Below are 25,870 nucleotides of genomic sequence, written 5' to 3'. Positions count from 1 at the left end.
AAATCTGCACAAAAAAAGGTCAGTCGATTTGCTGCAGCTCGAAACTCGCCGCTATATGATGCCAATAAGCATATGCAGAAAGCAGGGTTCGGAACAAATTATTCCTTAAGAACTTTAAAGAGGGGTTTGTCTTCTGAACTCTAGTCGTCTTCGTCACACCCAGTGTGCTGGAACAGGTGCTGCCAGCAGTTGGACGGAGTAGGGCAAGCTTTCATAAAACATGTGAATTAATAGCTCACAGAAGCAACCCACGCCAGAGAAAACCCACAGAGCGCTGTTGTTCTGAAGTCTCAAATGACTCATGCCCACCAGGGAAATGTCCGATGAAATAAGATGCCAGTCTTGCCCAGATGGCATAGCAGGGGTGTAACTGCTCACTTCGTCTGTTCTTTACGGACCTGTGTCCCTCTAACCGCTGCCGTTTAATGCATCTGGTACCCACTGTATTCTGGGTGACGGGATTTCATTTCCTGTGAAGACATCACAGGGGCAAGGCCTACATATGACGTAACTTCTGGGGACATAATTGTGGTACTTTGTGATGATGAATCTTGGAAGATCCTGCCTCAATTTGGTCACAACATTTTGGCAAGTATGACTTTTGTATCTAGAGTTGATTGTGTTTAATGTATCATGTTCACTTTTAACCGCCTATGCCAGCCGCCACCCCCACACTCTTCCCAACACGGTGACAGCTTGAACACCGCTCAAGGCATCACGCACGAGACACGCTGCTTCTAGTAATGCCCCCTGACCTTTCAGGCTCCTCCCTCCGACCTTTCACAGCTCGTCTCTTAATGCTAATCTCTGCCCGCTAAAATGATAGGCCTCGCGCTCCGTAATTGGCCTTCTTTGTGTCACTTCAGTGATCGCATTACCTCAGAAGCGCGCGCCACCTGCCGCCGCTTAGCGCCCGTCGCCGGCTCCCGACCCAGCCGGGCTCAACAGGGGTGGGGGCGAGGGGAGTGAACGGAGCAACACAGGAGTGAGTGCCCGACGTGACGGCCGAGTCGCAATAGCTTGCCTTGTGAGTGGCAAATCTTCCCTATCAGGCATTCTGGTAGCTGTCAGTTCTAGCCAGTGTTTTGGGTGGCCGAATACCAAGGCTGTCTAGTTTTGATTCGACCTCATGCCTTCTTCTTTCACCACGTGACACTTGGTTTCTTTATCTTGCAGTTTCTTTGTTATTCCTGTTTTCTCCCTTTGCCACTGTTTTGCTTTCTTTCTTTCTCTTTTTTTTCCCGACTTGCTTTCCCTTGTTCTGGGTCTAAGTCTGCTGATGAAAAGTCCTCGTCCCCAAAAATGAGTGCTGGCCCCCGCCACCTGCAACCACTGGCAGTAAGTAGGCACTGCTTAACAGTGGCGGCTGCTGCCACTGAAGCTTAGTGGGGCAGAGCAGGGGGGTGGCGGGAATAATAACAAAAATAATAGAACTCACTTGCATCTTCCGGACACCTCCATTGTGCTTCTCTGCTCCAGCCGCCTCAGTGCTCCCCTCCTCACCCAAACCAGACACTTCCCTCATGCTATTACCCAGCATGAGAGAAGTGCCAGACTTGGTATGGGCAGGCTGAAATGTCGCTCAGTTAGGGACAGGGAGCCTGCGCCTCTTTTTCCACTCAGGTGTTCAAGACAGCTGGGTTGGAGAAATGTAAGTGCGCATGTCAGTTTGACCGTCCTAACACAGCCGGCCAAACCAACATGCACACTTACAGTGCACCTAGCACTCCTCCTCCCTGGCTGCTGCTGACGCAAAGCATGGCCCCACTCATCCCTAGACTTGGCAGACTTGGCGAGTAAGTGAAAAATAAAATAATACTAAATAATTCTATTGTTTTATTTTTCATTTGCTACCTTCCAGCATTGGGGTGACACTCCACCGGCATAACAGAGGAGCAGCCCCTGCACTGCTATCCACTTTCAGGCCACTACTAGTTGTGTCCTGGGATCTGGCATTTGTCAGTCGAGGGGGTGTCAGTTCTATCATGGCATAGTCGTTTTAGAAAGCTTAGTCTGGGCAATGAAGAACTGGAGTCACTATCAAGCAGGGTTGGATTGGGATAAAAAATCGGCCAGGGCACACCCCAAAAAAAGTGGCCCACATTTGCATATTGCCTTTCCGCAAAACACTTCTTCAGCAAAGTTTTATGAAAAGAAAGGGGGTGGGGGGCATGTTTTATTAACTTCACTTAGATAAAAAAAATGCACAGATTAGTTCACACTGCTGAGCCACACATGAATGCAAGCGAGATCACTTCTGCTCATTGCTCCCTGCCCCGCTCAATCAGCAAACATTAATGGGCCGGCCCAGCGAGAGAAAGGGAGTGATACCTCCACCCATCGGCCTCTAGAAAGGCCACGCAGGCACCCACTGGGCCGCTGGTGGCATCCTAACAGCACAGACAGCTCCCAGGCTGCCCAAAAAAGCAGCCCACAGCTGGAACTTGGCTACCGGTCCTTCGGCCATTTCCCGAGTGCCCGCTTTACCAATCCAACCCTGCTATCAAGGAAATGATCGGTAGAGAGTGGATGTTTTGTGACATTGCAGTAAGGATGTACATATTTGTACTTCTGGGGACACCAATCTGTATTCTGAGGAAGTGCCGCTTTTAAAGCTGTGCCCACAGTTCTAAAAAAAGCTCTAGAATTACGTTTATTGATTAATCCAGGTCAAAACTTAAAAAAAAATAGAAACAAAATAGGGTTTATACCATAGGTGCCCTTTAAGATTGGCTCATGATATTCTTATAAATAAGTTCCATCAGGAGGTGCATGCCAGAGCTTGTTGAAATCAATGTTTGGTATTTTTAAGAAGAAGGAGAGAAGAAAACAAAGATGAAATCAATTTATAGCAACATAGAGTGGTGTGAGTAGATTGGAGAATTCATCTTGCTGTGGGAACAGCCTTGTTTTCGTGTCATCATTATACAGGAGGCTGTCTTCATAAACGGGTAACAATCACTGTGCGGACGTACAGCCTTCCTTCGAACACAGACACCCATTGTACTGACAACAGCAGGGCTAGATTCCCTCACACAGAACAGGCACGCCGCGGGCAACTTCAGCATAAGCTTACACCATGCACAAAACAGATACTACGACCTCCCTTACATGAAGTAGGGACAGCACAGAAAACTGAGGGTCACACTTCTCTGTGAGGACAGATGATGGCTTTTGCAGTATCCCAACCTGGTATTTTGATGTTCTCCCTCCTGGGTCATCTCCTTTTATCCTGTTGGTATCTCTCAGCAGATGATATTCAGATGCAGTTTAGACTGCTTAGGTGAGGGGCACACAAACTGATCCTCCGTTCATCTCTGGGAGATGCTTCACTGGCTGACCAAGGCGTGACTACCTGGTTGGCATGGCTTCTGATTGTAGGTAGAGGTAGAACTTTATTTGGATGGGAAGTCTGGAGTGAGATCTAGTATCCATCCCGGTGTACTTCATGCATTCATCCCACACACCTATGACTATGTGCCGCTGTTATTGCCCTGTGTTTGTGCAGCAGGCTTCTGCTACAGATAGAGGCCCATTATAATTATAATTATGGCTCCTGATTTTATAGTAAGTTTTTTTATATTTCCATCTGTATTTATCCATATGTATTTTTTGATAATTTTATCTGTATTTATCCATATGTATTTTTTGATAATTTTATCTATATTTATCCATATTTATTTTGGGTTTTGTGGAAAAATGAAGCTACATTTAGTATATTTCCACATGTATTTAACTGATAAATATGCACTCAAGCTTGAATGTCTGTCAGGTTTCAGTGCTGTGAACACCCGCAAAAGATGAATCAGTGCGCTTATATGAAAATATGCAAATTTCAGTCTCAACCTTGTGCATATCTACTATTGTTAAAGCTTCTTTACCAAAATTCCTTTCTTTTTAAACCCCCTTATCCATCAATCCACAGATCAATTGGCTGGCAGTCATGGCATTCAGTATTTAGAATTACTCAAAAAGCAACCCACTTTACATTTTCATCTACATTTAAAACTAAATACAGACGAAAATAAATGTTTTCTGTCTGTATTTATCTGTAAAAGTCAGTAAATACGGAAAGAGGGATTCTTAATTATAAGATGTGTAGTGTGTAAGACCTTCGTGCATACTTTGGAGGGCTGAATGTGTATCAGAGTTTCCCTCAAAAACTGCTAAAAACTCACTCAATTTACGTGTCCTCACCCCCACTTGTCGCTCAGGGACTTGTTTTCAACTGGCTGAGCTGGGAGTACTCAAAACATCTGAGCCAATTTTAATTGTTCCTGCTAGGGAGAAAGCTCACATAGTCCACACCACCAAGGGAGCCACTCACAATTGAGGTATGGTATGGCACCCCTTGCCAAAGCACTCCCTCTCCCCTTTTTGGGGAAGGATCCAGTATGTAGGCCTTGGAGTCTCAGAGACCCCTCTGAGAGAGTCCACTGTGTAAAGGGAACCTCTCGCAACAGAGATGAGGAAATGATACCGCTTCCCCTGGGATCACAGCTTACTGGACTTTGGACGCAGCTTTGACTCGTCTACCTGTTTGTGTCCCCGTCACCCTCCCACTCCTCTTTCCACGCTATTGTCTCTCACACTCCCCTCCTCCTTCCCTACTTCATTCTCTGTCTACTTCCCCTGCTCCTACCCCCCTCCCCTGAATCTCTCCCCTTGCCTGCTTTTTCCCTTACGTATATGTCCTTATTGTCTATCTCGACCTTACATGTAACTATGTTGCCATGCTCAAACAACTGTGTAACCTTTATAACGATGTAACCTGCAACTATGGTCTGATACTCATGTAAAGCGCTCTGATACCTCCGGGTCTAGCCAGCGCTATATAAAACCTTTAAAATAAATAAATAGTAGCTTGCTTACCAGTCTGACTAAACAAACCTGAATTTATTTGAAGCTGGATCCTACCAAACTTCTTCAAAATGAATTCACACTGGCCCCTTGAAGCCAATATTTTGAAGAGCTGTTGCTCCAGCTGGGACCTGACGTTTGTTTCTCCACTTCCTTTCATACTAAAATATGAGTTGACAATTTCCCTGAGTCTTGAACCAAGCCTTGAACAGGAACCCGCTCTGAACCTCACAGCCATTTCCCCCAGTAGCCTTGTAATACTGGTCAGTCAGGACGGCCTGAGTTACTGGTCGATTACAAATGGGACCCTGAGCATCCTGTTAGAAATAAGGAAAGACTGTTACAATAATTCCAGTTTTGACTCCTCTTGTAATTTCTAATTTCCCCTCAGAGTTTCACCAATTGATATCAGCAGCTGAAACCTAAGTTTGAAAATAAACAGATCTGCATTGTTCCTATTGATCACTTAATTCAGAGGGTGTATTTTTTGGCCTTTTTAGCCCAAGACTCTCCCTGCAAAGACGAGGACACAGGCCTTACCAGGTTCAGAACGTCCATCCAGCCTGCTTTCCAGCGACTCTGTGTGCTGCTTCACAGTGAGGAAGAGTGACCAGAAAGCCAAGAACTACGGTAACAAAATAAGTTTGCGTCTGCACGCAGTATTGACTCTTCCTACAGCTCTTACTTCCTTGCACCAACAAGGGAGCTATTAATCACCCCTGAATCGAGATCTCTCCAAATCTGCATCACTGAAACCTATCACGTCTGCCCATTGTTGAGCTTGGGGACAAACTCCACGCTGGTGAACTTGTTAGAGAACAGCAGATCTGCAGTAAAGCTTTAATGATAGATGCCCATTGCCTGTATATATATCTATCTGTCTTCTTGTATTTGGAGCATCCAAGATCTTTTGAAATGGTGCATTCAGTGCTGTAATGACCAAAGGTTTTTCCAACCTTAACTGGTGGTCCCAGTCAGACTCTGAAGTTCATTGTTTACTTCTACTAACTTGGATTTCCATCACCAGAAACTACAGGTCACCGAAATTTCCAACAACCACCAGCCGATTAGGAGGGAGGAGTTCATGAAGATGGCCCAGTATTCCACACCATAATCACAACATCCCATTACGCCGCGAGCACCCAAACAAATTCACCGATCACTGAACAGTGCAAGCCAACAACTGCGGGACAAACAGTTCTCTGTGGCTCCAGTAGCCATCATAAAAGCACTGACCACAGCAGTCACCAAAGCCCAGGTAACTCAATTTTTTATTTTATTTCAATTTGGTGAGCTACATTGGACAGGGATCCAAATCCTTTCAGCAATACCTAAAACGTCTTAGATATCACAAATCCCTGTCAGACAGCCACATGTTTTACAATGGGCCCATCTGGAGCACAAAAAACATTGTGGACTTCAGTTGACTGTAAACAGAACTGTGATCCACCAGATAACCCATGCACTGTCAGCTGGCCATGAGGCTGTCTCAATGGGATGATTTTGCCCACACTGAGGGCCAGATTAAGATGTTTGGTAGATCGCCACCGACAGGCCATCGGTGACGGTTTGTCTGACATCGTAGGCATCAGAGCCAGCACATGGTGCCTGGCATACGGTGCATAGATGTTTCAAAACATGCCTTTTTCAATTGTGGCTTGTGCTGCAGCCCTTTTCCAGCCAGCAGCACAATCCGCAATTGTAACAGGCATGTTTCTGACCACCTTCACGGCTGTCGCAGCGTAATAAGGTGGGTGGAGCCGCCGACTACATGTGTGTCGGTCTCGATCCCGTTACGATGGAGGTCGGACACTCGACTGGCCACCATCATAATGAGGGCCTAAGGGTAGATCTCATTTCTGTCATCTTATTTCACAGTATGCAAAACTATTTAGGGTCCATATCTGAGCAGCTGTTATTTTTACAAATGTAAAGCTCTTGTTTTCACAATTGCGCCTCATTTAACCTGATCTTTCTGACTGTGTAAGATAAATACAGGATTCTAATAACAAATCAACTTTGTATTTGCAAACTTTTTCCAGAATGTAAATTACCAAGTACACAAATAGGCTTTCTAATTCGTGGTTGTGAATTGCAATACACACATGCTCTCCGGGGCATTAGAGAAGACGACAAGGCATATGTTATTTGGTCTCGGCTCTGCACTGAAAGGTACATTCCAGTCCAGATGCTAGGTGACATTCCCTCCAAACAGGAATGTAAGCCCCACAAGCCATTGTTTTTCTTGGGCTTTATTCCAGCTTGAACCTCTATGACACAGGACCAATAGGCAGGGAAACCCATAAACTTGAATGGAAAACATCAAAAGCAAATGTTATGGAAAGCACCCTGGGCAATTACCAATGATTAACATTAGTTAAAGTCTTCCACCAACCATTTTTTAGTTTTTCATATTTTATCTGAAACCGGCCTTTGACTAAGTCTATCCTTCTCGTCCACATCTACCACAGGAGGGTCATGAAAACGAATGGAGCTCTGGTCAACCATTGCACCGTCCTGGGCTAGTAGACGTGAATGTAAGATCATCGCTGATGTATTGCTACTGAAACACTTGCTTGTCATCAGGGCAGAACTGGCCACAGCAGGCATCGAGGATTTCCCCGGGAGGCTGGTGGTGTATAATAAGAACCCACATTTGTAAAGCGCAAACAATCACCCGTAAGGGTCTCTAGGCGCTGGGGGCCGTCGGGAAGATTAAGCAAGCTATTGCCCAGAGTCACATGGTGCTGGGCTTATCTGCTGCCGGGGATCGAACCGTGATCCCCAGATTCCAGAGTCAGTCGCCCTGGCCGCGGCGCCACACCTCTTCCCGGTGTAGGGGCCGGTTCTGCAGCGATGTGACCGATTTTATTATTGGGGTTCTGTTTTGCAGTGGTACAGTAACAAAAGCAGCAGTGCTTCACATTTGAACCCCCCCCCCCCGCCGCTCCCCACGACCCCTCCTGGGGCTGGGCTGACAAAATTGCCATGGCTGCTTTGTGTTCCCAGTCCAGCTCTGCTTGCCATGAACGTTGGAGCTCACCTCATACACAATAAACAGATACAACATTGCATATGTTATCTGTTAATTTTCCACCAGTCTCGCGATGCGCCACACATCATTGTGATCTTGCTGCGATTCACACCGCAAGCCCTAGACAACACAGCAACCTTAACAGTAATAACTTAATATAGTGAGTTGTTTCATTGGCTAGGTTCTCTCACACACACCTCAGGCAGTAGCAACAGCAGCACTGCAAGCTTCTCTTTCACAAACCGAACAGGGTGTGGCAATGAAGTGCAGGCTTCCCTCACACTTTCAGAACATGTGCAGCAGAGGCCTTCTAAGTGCAGTGTTCCCTCGGGTAAAACGCACCCGTACAGGCAGCACAATTCCTCCTCACACAGTACAAAAACAGCACAGGTAGAAATGGGACATCCTTCTCTAAGGCAAAGGGTAAGCACAGTACAGGAAGCTTAATTCACAAACAGAGCTGATTTAGAAAGGACAGGAATCCCATACATATCCCAAAAGTAAATTAATGTAGCAACAAAGCAAGCATAACTTGCACAATGAACAAATACAGCACAGGTACAGCAGTGAACAAGAACATCACAGGCAACAGCCATGAATACTTATCATGCAGGTACACACATCCCTCCCCCAGTAGGAGGGTACGCTTCCTTACACCTGCATAATAAGGATACTTGACCTCTTAAGTGCAAGCTTCCATCTTTCAGAAAAGAGCAGCAATATCAAAAGCTTTGCCAAGCAATGGACAGGTACATAACTGACAGCAACAGTGCAAGCCTCCATCACACACAGGACACAATTATTAAGAGTGTTACTCACACACAGAACGGGTGTGCCATGAGTGGCAGCAGCAGTGCAAACTACCCTCACACAACGCAAATGTATATTAGGAGCAGCAGTAAGAGTATTTTTTACTTGCACATCTAGAGCAGGCGCTCTAGAGGCAGCAGCAATAGAAGTTTTCCTACGACACAGAACATAAACAGGGACAGGAGCAGCAGTAGTGCAAGCTTCTTTCTCATAAACACATGAGAGGTACAGCATGGAAATCAATGTGTAAGGTGCCTAGGCACAGAGATAAGGTACACCAAGAGAAGTAACAGTGCAAGGAACGTACACACACACGCATGACCGCTCTCACACACACATACATACACACACGCACACACCTGCTCGCCTGCAGAGCAGGGTTTCATCCCACAACAGACAGCCATAGCAGGACAGGGCACTGTGTTGAATGCTTTTTTTTACACATATGACATGACCTACCTGGGCAGCAGTATATCTATGGGGACATCTGTCAAAAGTCACTCCCGCAGAAGAGGAACATTACATTTGAGCAACAGCAGGGCCGACATTCCACCCCACACACACCAGCCATACACCAATTTGACAACTGTTTCATCCAGGTCTGTATCTTGTTTGTACGCTGGTTGGAAACGACGACCTTGGGGAAAACAACTTTGTAAAAATATCCAATCAATGCTTGAGCTATATTTGTGCCAGTTCTGTTGCTCGGTGCCAATGCCTCAGTTTGCCCTGTGGAGCCATCCATGTACTTTTTACTAAAAGTTTCGACAGGCTCAGGGGTCCAACGACCTACAACTTCACTCAGTCAAAGGAGACCCCAGAGGTGGTATAGGCGGGCCTTCGCCTGACCTCAGAAGCAACTAGTAATCAGATAGGCTCAACAGTGTTTTTCAATATTTACTCCCTTACTAATCCTATAACATTTTGAGACCGCCTGTCGGCTGTCCTCTTCACCCAAAGGTGCCATGCAATGGGAACGTCACGTCTCACCTTTATTTAGGAAATCGTGTGGCACGTGGGCAGAGACACTACTTTGCTGTCCTTGGATTCAGGAGTGACGAGCACCATGAAAGGAGTCAAAACACTTTAAATTGCCCAGAGTTCCCACTGTTTTCTGGTCTGGGGAGGCGGCACATACTCCACTCTTGTGAAAGAAGACAACACTCAATTTCCATGAGCCGACAGGCAACTCCAAAATTTGAATTTAGCTGCCTGTGCTTGGAGGAGTGCCAGAAATGCCCCTGAAAGTTCATGAGCTTCCTGATTCCAGATATGGAATTTGTGCCACTCCACAACCTCGCATAGCAAAGAAACAGACTAGCTCTCATAGATTTACAGCTTAGATATGCTCGTCCAACTCCTCTTCTTCACTCTGGCTCACACCCCAGCAAGTGGCTGAAAGTAGTGAAATAACAATCCATTCTTCAGCCCAATAGAAACCCATGCCATCCGCGGCCACAAATAGTCATAGAAACATCTCAACCATGTTCTCTGCTTCATAGGAGTAAGAACAATGTTGGTGGTTTAACACTTGACAACATTACCAGTAGGACAAATAGAGTTTCAGAGCCTCGATTCGTGGTGCCGCTAATTAAAAAGCGACAACGCCTCATAGTCAAGCACAGCATGCCCCATGGTGCCGCGTGAGGGAATGAGATGTCACTGTTGATCCATTCATCCTGGTTTATCCTTAGCACCACCTGCTAGATATGCCCAGGCTCTATGCGCAGCAGTTTACCAGCTTCAATCCCAGCCGCGGCTGCTGCAGGTAAGAGTGGTGGGGCCAGGTGAGGGGGGATTTTGAGAGATGACTAGGAGGTAAAATTAAATTATCTATTTAGTTTTCCCTCATAGTCGTCTCTGGAAATCCCCCCGCACCTGGCCCCACCGCTCCACCACTCTTATCTGCAGCGGCCGCGGCTGTTCAATCCCCACACGCAATGTTCCATCACACTGTGCCCTTTGGTTCAGCGTAAAGCAGCCAAGCGACAGGGGGCGAGGCGCAGACCGCAGAAGCAGTACGACATGACCCGTTCAAGTACAACAGTACCTCACGTTGACCTACAAACCTGGAACGTCAACGTAGTCGCTTCACTTCTGTGTCGATACTACATTGACGAATAGGCTGTAGCATGACCTAGATGTGACACCTCCTGCTACTCACGCAGCACTCATCAATGACCAGAGCTCCTCTTTGCGACACGTACTGTTTAGACAGAAAGACACCCAGCCGTGATGTGCATGGGAAGCCTCCCATGGAACATGTGCAGGCCCACATGTGAAGATCCATGTGCAAAAGCCAGTGTGTGGACACCGGCTCAGTTTGGTACCAGAATATTGTTTATAAATACTGTTTGCAAAAAATCTGCCCCCTTGGGGTTCATAACTGAAACTTTCCTCCCAATTAGATGATATTTTTGTAATTAATATTTAGTGCATGATATTTATATCAGATGTATTTTTATCAACGATACTCTGACATACAATCTCTTGAGGACTGTGCCAGCACGATGTCTTTAATGTTTGCCCGCGATGCAACTTTCACCCCTCTGTTTCTGTATGCTGCCATTGCACCATGCATGGCAATCTATTTCCCATATGCTGGCATTGCCCCCTGCTTACTGCTGTCTGGTTTGGGGATCCTGCAAGATTTTGAAGGCATGATCCATCAGATTTGGCGCTGGAAAGTGGGACAAGAGTGGCCCGATGGCAATGTCTTGGTGCCCAGAAAGTCATGACAGAGGCCATTTCATATAAGGGCACATCAGTGCTTAATTTGGGCCGGTGGTTACCGGTGCTTGGCACTGGCCCTTAATTGTCAACACCAGGACTTATGACAGTCTACCACATGGTGCGCTGTATATCTAATTTAGAGATGAGGGAAACAATAGTTGTTTATTTGTTCAATATACAATAGAAATGATTAATGCCTGCCGCCCAAGCCATTCTTATAGCTTTGGGGGACTGGAATAATCTGGATTCTCACACTTGTTGGAGTGTGATGGTTAGGAGTTGTGTTGGTGCTGACATTGGCAGCGCTGGCAGGGGCAATAGGTGTCGCAAGCTGCAGTGGCCTCCTGACAAGGGCCCCGGCACATATTTTTTTTCACAAATTAAGCACTGGGCGCATCCCGCAAAAGTCATACTTAGCAGGGCCTTCCTCTTTCTCCAAGACTCCCTTAACTTTCAAGCCTTGAATACCCTGATCTCATGACACAGAGACAATTCACCCAGACACTGAATTCAGACACTTAATTCACGCACTTCATACACATCGGGGACAGAACAACAACAAACCGATGCATTACCGACTTCAACAGTGCAGCTTCCTTTGCAGTAATGCAAATTTCCCCGACACACTAATAGTGGTGGCAGCATAATTGAGTGTCAAAGTCACTTCCCTTCGAGTTGCAGCCTGGTTGACACATTGATCTGACAGTTGAGGCTGACTATAATAGTAGCTTTTAGAGACGGGACAGCTGCCCCCACTAAGGTGCACCGAAACCATCATGCTGCCTGCTACATGACACTGACATAAATATACAAAGTTGTTACTCGATGGAGTTTTGTGTGTAATCAGAGAGCCAAAGAAATAAATCTTGGTTAGTGCAGTGGAGAGTAGTGACTTGTGGATTTTTAGTGCTATGAGGTCACAGCCTGGGACAGAAAGCACTTTGAATGTGTAAGTCATTGTCTTAAACTTGCATTACACACAGTATAAGATAGACTGCTACAAAATGCGCAAAAAGGTTTAAGATATAATGGTGCTTCCAAAATATAGATTTTAGTAATACCCAGATTGTATTTAATGCACTTTTCTTTCATAACTGTCCCTTCAACATCTCGCCAGGGGTAGTAAGCTATAAAAATACAACCCTGCACATCTCTGCTCAGTTGTTAACTCTTTGCACTCCCCCTCAAAAAGAAGAAATCTTTGGCATCACAAAGTTTTTAGTTATTCTATCAATTAAAACTAGTTCTGGCTCCCAAGCATCCTTCACATTTGCATATTACCCTTTACATTTGCAGACTCACTCGTTGCACACATTTGCAAGCAGGCACACTGGCAGGAAGGCTTGTTCAGCTGTTTGCCCGGCTTCGGCTTCACAGCACAGGAGATTCACTTAATTTGAAGCACTTAAACTATCAGCATTAACTATCCCAAGACGGTTGTCTTTTTACAAAAAGTAGGGGGATGTTTTTTCATAAATCAAAAAAGTATGGGCACGAAGTGCACCTCCGATCCCGCACACTTCAACCTGTGCATACAATGAATTTATGGACAAATAACATGATTTTTGTGTTTTAGTTTAGTTTTTGGGCAAAGAGATACTGTTTTAGATTAAATACACTATTTGAATAGTCTGGTCAATCAGAGACTAAACAGCCAATAGAGAATGAGCAAATTTCCCAAAATGCCAATGCCATTGATAGGCTAATAGAACTGGGGCACATTTAGTCACTTGTGTGGTTTCTGTCTTTGACTAGCCTATCGGGAAATGGGGCAGATATCCTTTCAGGAATAGTGTCTTTGAAAGGCTGGTGAGGCTGGGGCTGATTCAGTCAGGTGACAAATGTAGATTGGTATACATGATAGCTGAGTGACCTCACTCAACCTTGGAATTGCTCTGAGAGAACTATGAGACTAGAGCAGAGAGGTGAACTGGTCTACATGGAATCTAAGAGATCCCTCCATAAGCAGGTGAAACTAAAGGGTGGTGGGCTGGGCTGATTTCACTCACATATCAGGCTCTCTGTTGAAAGGTCAGTTGGGCTGTAGATGTCAGAAACCTATTGGGCGCCTCAAGGTCGCTGCTGCAGCGATGTTGATTATGTCTCTGCTGGCTTGACCCAACAGTGATTTATCAGATGATGCGCAGAGCTATTGATTGTTTGTGACTAAGCACAGGAGGTTGGCGTCAACCTCTCCCTTTCCCCCCACCACCTCTCACCTCCCCCGGCCCAACACGCCCCACACAGGTTTCTCAATTCTGTCGCACAGTTGGTGACATTAGGTGTCGTCAACTGCTGGACTGGGTGCGTCATAGCAAGTATCTGGTGCAGTCCAGTGAGCACAACATAATTGACACAAACTGAATCTGAATAGGACACAGAAAGCAACCCGGAGTTTACTTTATACAAACATAAGCACGGGGGTCCTAAGACTGCCTTAGTTGCCATTGTTGACAAATGCCAATGATACAGAATCTCAAGTTTACCTCATCTTCCTTTCAACTAATGCCTTCGCTTCCACCTCCCGAAATTTCATGTCTCTTTCTCTTACACTTACAGGTCCCTCCTCATCTCAGTGTTCTCCTTTTATCACTGTTTTCCTATACTTCTCTTCCATCATTCTCTCTTTTCCAAATTTCTCACTATTGGTCTTGGTCAAAGTCTGATGATGAAAAATAAGACATGTTACCCTAAAATGTGCACCTGTGCCCATTACCTGCAATAACGGGCACAAACTGAGCACTTGGTGACGGATGTATGACGTAACAACACGAGTCATTACAACGCGTGCAGTTACATCGCGGTTGTTACGACTGCGATGTTACTACGCTATGCCATTACAACGCAAGTCTTTACATCGACTTGCGCTAGATGGCGTGCTAACATTAGAAAAGCGTAATTTACTATTCCAACTCCAGTCCACTTAACAGTAGGGAAGGTGTTGGGATAGTAAACTACACTATTTGTAATGTTAGCACGCCATCTAGTCGATGTAAAGACTTGCGTTGTAATGGCATCGCGTGGTTACATGCGTTCGTTGTATCGACCGCGATGTAACAGCATCGCGGTGTACTGAATGCGATGTAAACGATGTTTCCCCTTGGTGACACCATAGGTACCAACTGATGATCAGGGAGTGTCCATTTTCTGGGAATGTCCTGTGTGCAAAACACAATTCATACACACTGTATCCAAACCCCACATATACAGAGAGACCAAGCCTCCACAGACCCTCTATAACTGTATCACTTTATGCATGCAGGATTTCATGTTGACTAGATATAGTCAGTGTCTGTATCTAGTCTGTGTTGATTAGGTGATAAATACATTTACAGAGGCAGAGCCTTCACACAAGCCTTTTGTCAGTCACCTTCCAAATGCTGACAGTCTACCATACAAGCTGCCTCCACAGTACCCAGCAAGGCAGACGTAATGCTTTTCACTGGGTGTAGGCAGCAACATTGCTAGCTTCACTCCCACAGAGAACATTCACCAGGCTTTTAGCACCCGGTAGAGCCCGAGTCAGTAATTATATGGTTATTAAGGGCTAGAATGTTCTAAATAAAAAGGGAGACACTGAAAGACAAGCTTTGGAATGCTGGAGCAGACTCCTGTATCAGCCATTATGGGCCATGAGGCACTTCATTAGATCTCTCAACATTCCAATGTTCTAATAAAACTTATATGATGCTTTTGTGTTAACAATCGCGATTCTAAGATAGTCTTTGGTCATGGGTCATAACTCCACAGGTGATTCACTTAAAAATGTGATTTTGGAAAAGCTTGGAAGCATATATGCTCAAGTTTGTCATGACGTATATACAAAAGAGATTGACACATGGAGTGCCTGACATATTCAAGATTAAAATGTTCGATTCAGACGAGATTGCTCAATTTCACATTCTCGTCATCTCCCTTCCATGCACAGGACCCATTTAGTGTCTTATTCTCATGGAAGTTATCTACTTTTAGGAATATCTTGTCCCACAGTGTCACTCATGCAGTCCCCCCAGAGGTGTGCTGCACCACAAGAGCCTCTGCCCATTTAATTAATTATCCTTACTACTAGGTTGACTGGACTTCCACATCATCGCAAGTTGCCTTTTAGCCAAAGATAGGGCCAAATCTATGATGCCACATTCAAGTTTCTTATTTCGGGTTCAAATCATTAGACCCAGTTAGTAGACTTTGGGAGTATAGACTATTGTAAACACAAGGAGATGATTGACGGAGCGCTGAAACTTTTCAGACACTCACCCCCCAGTCACAGATCTGGGTTGAATCCATCATCGTTCTTTAGCTCACTTTGCCACCTCAGTTCAGACCCAGCTATATGCAAATCAGCCTTGACTCTGTGACTCATGGGAACAGTCCAGCCCGAACTGCCAAGCCAGGTCTTCCCTGAACCGGAAACAAGCATCCTGGGACTGGTTTCATGGTAACACCCTTATCAATCCAGTGGCAAACTGTGTTTGCTTAGTATGGACTATGATACCACGCGTTAAGGGCCTAACAAATTCAGGCCTTTCTCAATCCAAAAGTTTGTTACGGAAGAATATGGCCACACCATGAGTACCCTCAGCTTGACATCTCGGTCATGCATCTGAAACTGATAGGAACGTCTTCTGAAAGCAGCTCAGTGTCGGGTATGTGTAGTAGACATCTTGCCATCTTAACCAAGGGGGCTCTTAAAAATGAAGCCCTGGGTCAGACCCCAGTTGCTGCTTGCCTTGAGACGCCTCTGCCTTTTAAACGGTGAAACAAAGAATGACACCGAATCTTCCGTCCCTAAAGCTCACTCTAGAAAACCCTAAAAATGTGTAAAGGGCCCACTAAAGCAAGTAACAGCCAACAAAGGCAGGAACGTTGCAGTGCCTTGAAGTATGCAGAGAATAAGGCAATATTTTCTAAGATTTTGTGAATATTTAGGGATGAGGAACGTTTGTGCTAATAATTCTATTGGCTCGCTGGATTTGTCAAATCAGGATCTACTTTAGCTTTCGATTGCTTTGGGTTAGTACGCAGGCGTTCAGCCAATAACGATTGTGAACGTAGGTTTATTGTTGATGATAGTTGGATGGCAGCAATTGATTGAGTGGTGGCTGGTTATCTGCTGTTACAAGATGTTTGGAAAGGTTAGTGATCAGTGATTGGTTGTTTGGCGACTCAAGCTAAGGTCAGTGATTGTCAGAGCCCTTTCAATATTTCAAAGGAAAAATCTGTGTAAATGTTGAAATTGGCAAATCAAAACAAATCAACAAGTAAGAAGGTATAAAAAAGCATACAAAACATATATAAGAGACAAAAACAGTGCTGCATCCACTGTGAGTACACAGGTTAAGAAATTAAAGAAAACTTGTAATTCTAAATAAACTGCACGCGCAGACTGTTGACTCCAGAAAACACAACATTAAAAACTATGACATGTCCCTTAAAAAAAGGCAAAATTAAGATAATTAAAAATAACTTTCTTCTTTTCACCCTTTTTTCGATGTAACCTGTGGAAAGCATATTTGTAAACTTTAGTGGCTGTTTAGTCCGACAGCATCTATACCCAGGTACCCGAGCTGGGGCTGAAATACATACAATGCAAGGGAAAGGTGATTTTCGTTGGAGGTTTGGTAATTCTCAGCTCTGGTGCAACTATTTTCATAGCCTTGTCGAAATGACAATTTGCAATGTGGGCACTCCCTCTCCCTTGGTAGCAAGACCATTTTGTGGTGGCGCCATAAGGCAGTTGCATACAGAGGCTTTCATGTAGCACCTGTCAAGGGAGTGGCATGGCAGAGTTTATCACCTGCCTATCAAGATGCAGTGGCTAGAAGTGGCACCATGGCAATCCTCAAGCACATATATTATGTCATTATTTCCAGCTGACCACTTTTCATGCAGTCACAGTCTCCCTTCATTCTAGTTTTACTTCCAGATAATAACGCCCCAACGTAGAGCCAGCTGTCTGTTATAGATGACCGTCCTCTGCATGTCCTAATAAGTAGCTTCCAATACCCAGTGTTGCTAGGCAACATCGACTCTGGAGAATCCCACAACTGATTAAGGTCAAGAAATTATAATGGGGTTTTGACACAACTAAACCGCAGGAGCCAGTAAGCACGCGTGAGTTCAAGCGTTTCCCTTATCTGGTCCTCGAACCTTGTGGAATAAGTGTCTAACCATGGGCACTACCAGAGAAGTAAGGGATTCAGTGAATTGCAGCGGCAGCCTCTCCGCTATGGCGGAGGAGTGTCGCTCCACCTGCCAGCAGCCAAAAGAAAATTAAAATGATAATAAACTCTTGTTTATTATCATTTTATATTTGCTTTTGGCGCCAAGGCTTGGGGGCGGGACCAAGGGGATGACCGGCTGGTGGAGGAGTGGTTGCACTGCTACTCAGTGGGCATGACGGTTTTGCAGGCCAGCTCAGGGCGGCCAAACCATCATGCGCACTGAAGCTTTCTCCAACCAGAGCTGCGTTGCCAGGTTGGAAAGAACAGACACAGGCTCTCCGTTTAACCGGGAACGCAAATCATCGGAACTCAGGCCAATCCTGACGCTACTTCCAGCAGCATGAAAGCAACATCAGGATTACTCGCAGTGGACTCTGGGAGCCTGCAGTGGAGAGTAGCGCTGTGGAATGTGCACAATTTGAAGTGGGTTTAATCTTGTTTCAGCCGAAAACTCCTTTGAGTACACACCGAGGCGCTGACACATATCTTCTTGGCATTAATCAGTGAGGAGGGAATTGAACTCTTTTTTGAGACACCCACAGTGTATCCCACAGATAATACTAGAGCTAAAGCTTCCCTACAAGGTGACCACGATCACATTGTAGATGAAGTAAACAAAAGTAGGACTGAATTACAGAGTAATTTTTTATTGGAAAACGTGAAAGCCAAAACTGACCTCCGCGGATTGCAGTTCTAGAATATCCCAATCATCTTCATAGTATTAGATTTTAGTTGTATAGGAACAAAATGTTTCCGGGAATGTCCAGTTCTGCCTGTGGAAACAGCCCATGCATGCATTCATAAAGACAAAAAAAATTAAAGAAACTTGAGAACGATGTCCTGGTGAATAAATCAATTTAAGGGACATGACGCACAGATAAATTGCAACTCATATGGTATCTGTACAGAAGGCAAGTATAAAAATAATAGTTCATCAACCGAACAATAACACTATGTTTAATTTGGTACAGTAAACTAGCACATTAAGCTGATTCATTTTGGGATTGTTCAGACATTTTATTTTTATTTATAATTGAATTTGTAGGGCGCAACAGCTACCCAAAAAGGGTCTCCCGGTGCCTGGACGGACTGAGTGCAGAATGGTGGTAGCGGAATGGGAGAAATCTAAAAGTTCTTGAGAAAAATGGGTCTTAATGGATTTTGTTTCAGGAAACAATGGGGCATATTTACTAAAAAATGTCAGAGTGCGGTGTTATGCCACATTTGACAATGCTGCTCTCCGATGCAGGCACCCCTAGACATTCCCACTAGACCTCCTGTTACCTCCAGTAAGCCTCACACAGTGGGGTTGCTGAGAGATGGTCGGAGGCCACACCCCCTTTCTCCACCACTATGCCAATACGCCTCTTGGTGCACTGCTGGGGGGATGAAGTCCCCTTGCCTCCTGAAGGCCTCATGACTAAAGTGAACTTCTTTCCCCAAGCAGCAATGCCCCAGGAGGTGCGTTTGCAGAGTGGTGGAGAAAGAGCCGTGGCTTTTGATGACCCCTCAGCAATCCAGCTGTGTGGGTCTTACTGGAGGTAATAGGAGGGCTAGTTGGCCCTCAATGACCCTCAAGAGCCAAGGGGACTTCATCCCCAACTAGTAGTGCACCAGGAGGTGCGTTTTCAGAGTAGCGGAGAAAAGGGGTGTGGCTACCGAAACCTCTCAGCAAACCCACTGTGTGGGAGATGCTGGAGGTAATAGGAGGAGTATTTGGCCCCCAAGGAAGTCCTTGAAGGGCCAATTATCCCTCCAATTATTTTCAGTAAGTCTCACACAGCAGGATTGCTAAGAGGACTTCAGAGGCCATGCCCCCTTTCTCCACCACTCTGCAAAGGAGTCTCACTGTGCACTGGTTGGGGGAAGAAATCCACTTTACTCCTTAGGGAACTTGGGGGCCAAGAAGCCTTCCTGGTATCTCCTGTAAGTCTTACACGGCGGGATTACTGAGAGCTGGTCGGAGGCCCAGTCCCCTTTCTGCACTACTCTGCAAACAGGACTACTAATTCAAAAACCATAGAAATACACTGGGTTACAGGGATGTTATAGTTAGGAATTAGCATTTAAAAAACCTTGGAAATTCGTTGAAAAAAAGAAAGGTTACAGGTATGTTATAGTTAGGAAATGGATTTTTAAAAAACTTAAAATTTCACTGAAAAAACTGAAGGTTAGAGAGACATTATAGTTAGGCTCCGGTTTGACAAAACCAGAGAAATTGAGCTAAATATAACTTGTGCCCCTGCAATGCACTGCTTATGACCTCACATATTACATCACTCATGACATGGTCGGTGAATTCACTGATGACATCTCAAATGACATCCCTGATGACATCATCCACAGAATATCTGATACATCCATTCACACCCCCATATAACATTTCATACACCCACTCCAACTTCCACATTACCATTCTCAAACCTATTCACACACCCATACCCATATTTACACAGCCACTCCCTGATTCTTAGAACCACACACACATCCACTCACTCACCCATACAGCCAATCACACACTGAGCCAGTCACCCATAGAGCTACATACACACGTACTCACTGACCAATACAGTCAATCACACAGCCACGTACTCACCCATACCCTTACACAAACACTCACTTACTCATACAGATACTGAAATGTACTCAGTCACCTAAACAGTCACAAGCACACACCCATAAAGCCACTCTCACAATCACTCACTCACCCATGTAGTCACTCATATACCCCAAACTCACCAATACTGCCTTTCACATACGCAGTTACTCACCCATATGCCACTGACACATCCACTCACTCACTGACACAGCCATAATGACACTCACTCACCCATCCCCGCGCACGTCGCGCGGTCCTGCCGAGCCCAGCCTGACAGCCAATGACCCTCCTGCTCTGCCGCAGACCGATCTCCCCCCCCCCTTCACTCCCCCCCTCTCCCCCTCAGCCCTGTTTGAGTTTATGACCTTAACCCTAGCACATATTCTTGCTATGCACACACGGGATAGATAAGGACTATGATGCTGCATACCAGGCTCGCCAGCTCTATGCGCTGCCATATGTGTAGCTGTGAGCTATACTGGGTTATCCTTGCCGCGCTTCGGCCCGCACTCTGAGCGCGCTGCTGGCGTTCGACCACCCAGAGGCCTCTACATTCTGGGGACATGGCGACGTGCGCTGGGTCACTGGCTTGGGGCTTGGGTGGCAGCCGGCATAGCCGTGGAGTGGGCTAGATCACGGCGCCATCCTCTACAGTTGATAGCATGCACCTGAGACACCTCTAAAACTAAAAAGCACACGCGTAACATTCCGCGCCTACTCCCTTCACAACGCACACACCCCCCCTTCTGCGCGCATGTCATCCTGAACAATGCCGCCGGACCTCTGGGTTGTCGGCTAAATGGCTGTGTTCTCATATCTGGAGATGTACACTTTATTTAACTGCTTTACCACCTGGACGGTGACTGTGCGTTGTAAGACGACATAAATGTGCACAATAAAGGTTTTAAAAAAAAAAAAAAAATGACACTCACTCACCCATACAGCCCTTCTCACATGCACTCACTAACCAATACAGCCAGTGAATCACTGATCCAGACAGGCAGTCACACACCCCCTCACCCACCCACACAGACACTCAAACACCCATACAGGTACTCAGACAACCAATCACTCACCCATACACCCACTCATGTACCCACTCACACACCCATACAGCCACTTAGACACCAACTGACACACTGAGACAGACACATACATTCACATAATCAGTCACTCACCCACGCATTCACTGAGACACCTAATGACTCACTTATACAGACTGTCATGCACCCACTGAATCATCCATACAGACACTCATACACCCACTGATTAACCAATATACCTTGGTGTATATACATGTAACACTCATAAACATTTTAAAAACACTCACACTCACTGGATGATGTCATGAGTTATGTCATTTGAGATATCATCAGTAATGTCACTCACCATGTCATTAGTGATGTAATATGTGAGGTCATAAGCAGTGCATTGTGGGGGCGCAAGTTATAATTAGCTCAGCTAACTATAACTGCAGAATTTCTCTGGTTTTGTACGAGTGAAACCTGAGCCTAACTATAATGTCTCCGTAATCTTTGTTTTTTTCAGTGAATATCTAAGGTTTTTTGTAATCCATTTCCTAACTATAACGTACCTGGAGCCTTTGTTTTTTTCAGTGAATTTCTAAGGTTTTTTTAAATGCTAATTCCTAACTATAACGCTCCTGTAACCTTTGTTTTTTTCAGTGAAAATATATATATATTTTAACATGGAGAAAATGCGTTTTGGGACCCCCCCCTTTTTTCTTGGAACCCACTTGACGAATCGCACAAAACTTTCAAGACAGGAGATGACCTGAACGGGCCATTAGTTTTGAAAATTTCGTGAAGATTCATCACACGGCACCAAAGATATTGGCAAAAGACAAAATGCTTTTTGAATGGAAACAAGGTGCTAACTATAACTACTGACTGGCGACTGCTGGTGATTGGAAAATAGCTATACACTGAGAAATGATGGTTGGACGTGTGGCTATAAGATTCGATTTGTTAATGAAATATCTGTATTTATTTAAAATAAAAAAAGAGTGTGGACAAAAAGCACTGGTGCCAAATTTGGCTTTAGAGATTCATGGTGCCTCCAGGCCAGTGTGATTGGTGGATCGGAGCATTCTACTAGGAACACTAGGGTGTATTTGCTTGCACAGGAAAGCAGGGGATGTGCCAGGACCACAGCGATGAACCAACCACAGAGATTCAAGAGAGACTCCAGTTTGAATGAGAAGCCAATGGAGTAGAGGGTCAAGTCCTGCAAGAAGACTGAGTGACAATCCTGGCAGTTGGTTTTGAAGATATCAGAGAAGTATAAAATATGTTTATGAATTTATGTCTAGAATAGATATGCTGCATTGAAATAAATACGACTAGCGGAAAGAGCTATCCAACCTACCTCAGAGGCAATGAAAGAAAGAAGCAGATGAATTTCTTTTATATGGAATGTACAAGAAGTAGTAACTACTGCCCTGTGTGCAGTCTTCTAATGGTCTGAATCAATTTTGACTCCAATACAAAGTGAGTATCGTTGGAGTATTTAAAAAAAGTCAAACGACCAAACGTGTGTGGCAAGAGGCTTAACACAGAGAATGAAAAAGTAGGATGGCAGAGCAGATCCCTAGTGAACGCCACACAAAATTCTAGAAGGTGCTAAGGTGTATAGCCTCATGAGTTACACTTGGAGTAGAGCCTGCAGGAAGTGTTGTTTGGCAGTTGAATGAGATTTTGTTGTTGGATGGTTAGAGTCTTTTGATGATGATTGGTCATCGAATGGTGTTTTTTCATCAGACAGAGTTTAATGTTTTGACTGTTGTTTAGCTACTAATTCTTGCTTGGCCATACATTTGAGTTTGTCATTTTATTTAATGCTTCAAGTACAATTCTTGCTTTTTGAGGGACAATTGTTACTAGAATTGTGCAGTTTTGGGTCCCTTTAAATGTTTGACTAGTGAATGACTGTCATGTGATACTGTTTTTGGATGGTGCTTTTGGTGACTGATTGATAATTCAACCCTTTACTGTGATTATTAGTCACTCCTTGGTCATCTAGGTCTTAGGGTAATTGTCAGTGCATGGTTGTTGTATATTGCCCCGTTGTGAGCCGCACTTGAGTATGATCAAGATTACTTTTTTGTGAACAACTGGTTGTTTGGCTATGTCTGATACAGGGGTGGCTCCTCCACTAGGGCGGAGGAGCGTCGCCCCACTGCTTTCTCGCAGTGCGGTAAAGTCAAATTATAAAAAGGTAATAACTTTTGATTATTACCATTTTATGTTTCTTTCCGCATTGCGGGCCAGCAGGTGGGCGGAGCTGCCCGGGCAGGGCAGGAATGGTTTCCCCACTCCTGACTACGCATGACTGGTTTGGTCGGCCCTCTCGGAGGAGGGAGAGAAGGTGTAGACCAACCAGTGAAGATGCGGGACCCGGGCAGGCAGAAAGGAAGGTTTTAATTTTTTTTATTTTTACTATTATTAAGGGGGGCCTCCCTGCGCAACCCCTCGCCTGCCCCCACCCCACGCTATGTCGTGCCCACCCCCCTACCCATGAGCCATGCCAGCTGCGACTGGTCTGATAGGTAGTTCACGATTCTTTAATAATGCCTGGAATTTGGTTAATGTTCTTTAATGTGTGGTTAGTTGTACAACCGTATTCGTGAATTGGACCATACCATGTCATTGCATGAGGCATGTCTTTACAGACTGGCACAGCACTGGGAAGCTGTTTGCTTTGATTGTTACCTATTATTTGGTGCTTTACATGGTTTGTGGTTTTTGCAGTTATTGCAACACACTTGCCTATTAGAAAGTCCATTTATATTACACAGTATGTGTAGATCACCATCATAGGTGCATAGCTGTAATGCCTTCCAAATGGAGAAAAATTAGGCAGTGCACAGGAAGGTCTCAAAAGAAATAGTAGTAGATTCCTCTAAGAATTTTGAAATGAATGGAGGTAAGATTCGAAGGTTAAGAATAGAGAAATATATGATTATAGACCCAAGAAGAGAAGTGCATCAGCTCCTCTGAGGTATTGGGGATTTCCAAGAAAGCATAGAGAGAGTAGTGTGGGATAGGTCAAAAAGAAGATTGTGGTTATGTTTGTCAACATTAGCTACACCCTTTTGCTTTTCCATTCTCAGAGAGATTGGAATCTGATCCATAATAAACAAGAACCAGAGTGTGAGTGACAGTTTACAATATAGTCTGTGGAGAGAGGAGTAGTATCTCTATTTTTAAGACTGTGAGGCTAAAGATACCTCTTGATCTTGAAATTAGTCTGTTTCTGTCCATAATTTCGAGTCAAAGGACTTCAATTGTGTATCTATTTGGACAGATAACTTAATACAGTCCACAAACGGATTTCTTATGGTCAAATACTTACAGCTGCTGAAATACCTAAGTGACTGAGATTATACTGGCGTTCAAGCACATTGTGTACCTTCTTTGTGGTGAAGGAAACATCTGTGCTGATATCATGAGGCATACAAAATGCTGATTATTCTTGGATAGATGCTCAAACTTATTCTTTCAAAGATGGTCGACAGATGGTACTGCTGCTTACATCTTAAGTGATGGAACACAAGAATGGACGTTCTAAAGTGGTGACTTTAGATGGTTACAAAACATATTGTGGTAATATCAACCACAGGAACCTTATTACAAAAAAATATGTATTCAGGTTATTTGCATTGTAAATTGTACGGTTGTGATTGGCAGCAAAATCGCAAAAAACAGAATTTGCTGTCAAACAGCATTACTGTGAGTGATGAGCAGGTGGAGTCTTTACGGCACATGCATCAACCACAAAACCGGTCGCAAACAGGCAGATTCTCAGAATCTGCCCCTTTGCGACCGGTATTTTTGCATTTGGGATGCATCATCCCAAATGCAAAAATCGCAATTTAAGGAATCTCAAAATAGCGATTCCTTAAATAGCGATTGCATTTAAGGAATCCCTAATTGAGATTCCTTAAATGCAATGCATTAAAGTTTAAAAAATAGCGATTTCGCTATTAGCGGGAGCAAATTACCATGAAGCTGGACTTCATGGTAATTTGCTAAAACTTAGAAAAATGCACTTATTTGCATTCTTCTAAGTTTCATGTTGCGCACACACATGCCCTTAGAGCATGTGTGTATGCAACATGTGTGCAGAGTTCAAATACATGGGTGCAATAGGGTGTCATTTTGACACCCTTGCACCCTAGAAATTGCGGGAGCAATTTGCGAGTACCTAATGGTAATCGCAAATTGCTCCCGCAATCTCCAATGCATTCCTATGGGCCTGGAGGCCCATAGGAATGAATGGAAAGCCATTCATTAATTGCGACTCGCAATTTGTGAGTCGCAATTAATGAATGTTAAGGAATCGCTATTTTAATAGCGATTCCTACATGCATAGGCATTTGCGAGTCCTTAATTGCGATTCCTTAATATTCGCAATTAAGGACTCGCAAAAGCTTTTCTTGATGCATGTGCCTTTGTCTCTTTCCATGGTTTATGCGCAGCACAGAGAGTCAGACAAGGAAGAGGCCTGTGAATGAGCAGAAATGTCGCACATTGGAGAGGCCAAAAGGTGCACCTGAATGTTGAGCCGGAAACATACAGGAATACAGCA

At 44.7% G+C, this 25,870-nt stretch overlaps 1 protein-coding gene and 1 long non-coding RNA gene across 3 annotated transcripts in view; one reads left to right on the top strand and one right to left on the bottom strand.

Annotated features, from left to right (window-relative positions):
- Nucleotides 1-25,870, bottom strand: part of LOC146798516 (transmembrane protein 151B-like) — a 68,342-nt gene that overhangs the window by 19,862 nt on the left and 22,610 nt on the right. The window lies entirely within an intron of this gene.
- LOC146798517 (uncharacterized) lies at nt 911-25,861 on the top strand. The gene is made up of 3 exons (XR_014968441.1): nt 911-1,027; nt 5,361-5,490; nt 25,761-25,861. It is a non-coding gene; the product is annotated as an uncharacterized LOC146798517 (long non-coding RNA).

This window comes from Triturus cristatus, chromosome 9 (assembly GCF_964204655.1).
Source record: "Triturus cristatus chromosome 9, aTriCri1.1, whole genome shotgun sequence".
In the NCBI taxonomy this organism is placed as follows: domain Eukaryota; kingdom Metazoa; phylum Chordata; class Amphibia; order Caudata; family Salamandridae; genus Triturus; species Triturus cristatus.
The sequence above is the reverse complement of the archived record's forward strand: the minus strand, read 5'-3'. Positions and strand labels throughout refer to the sequence as shown.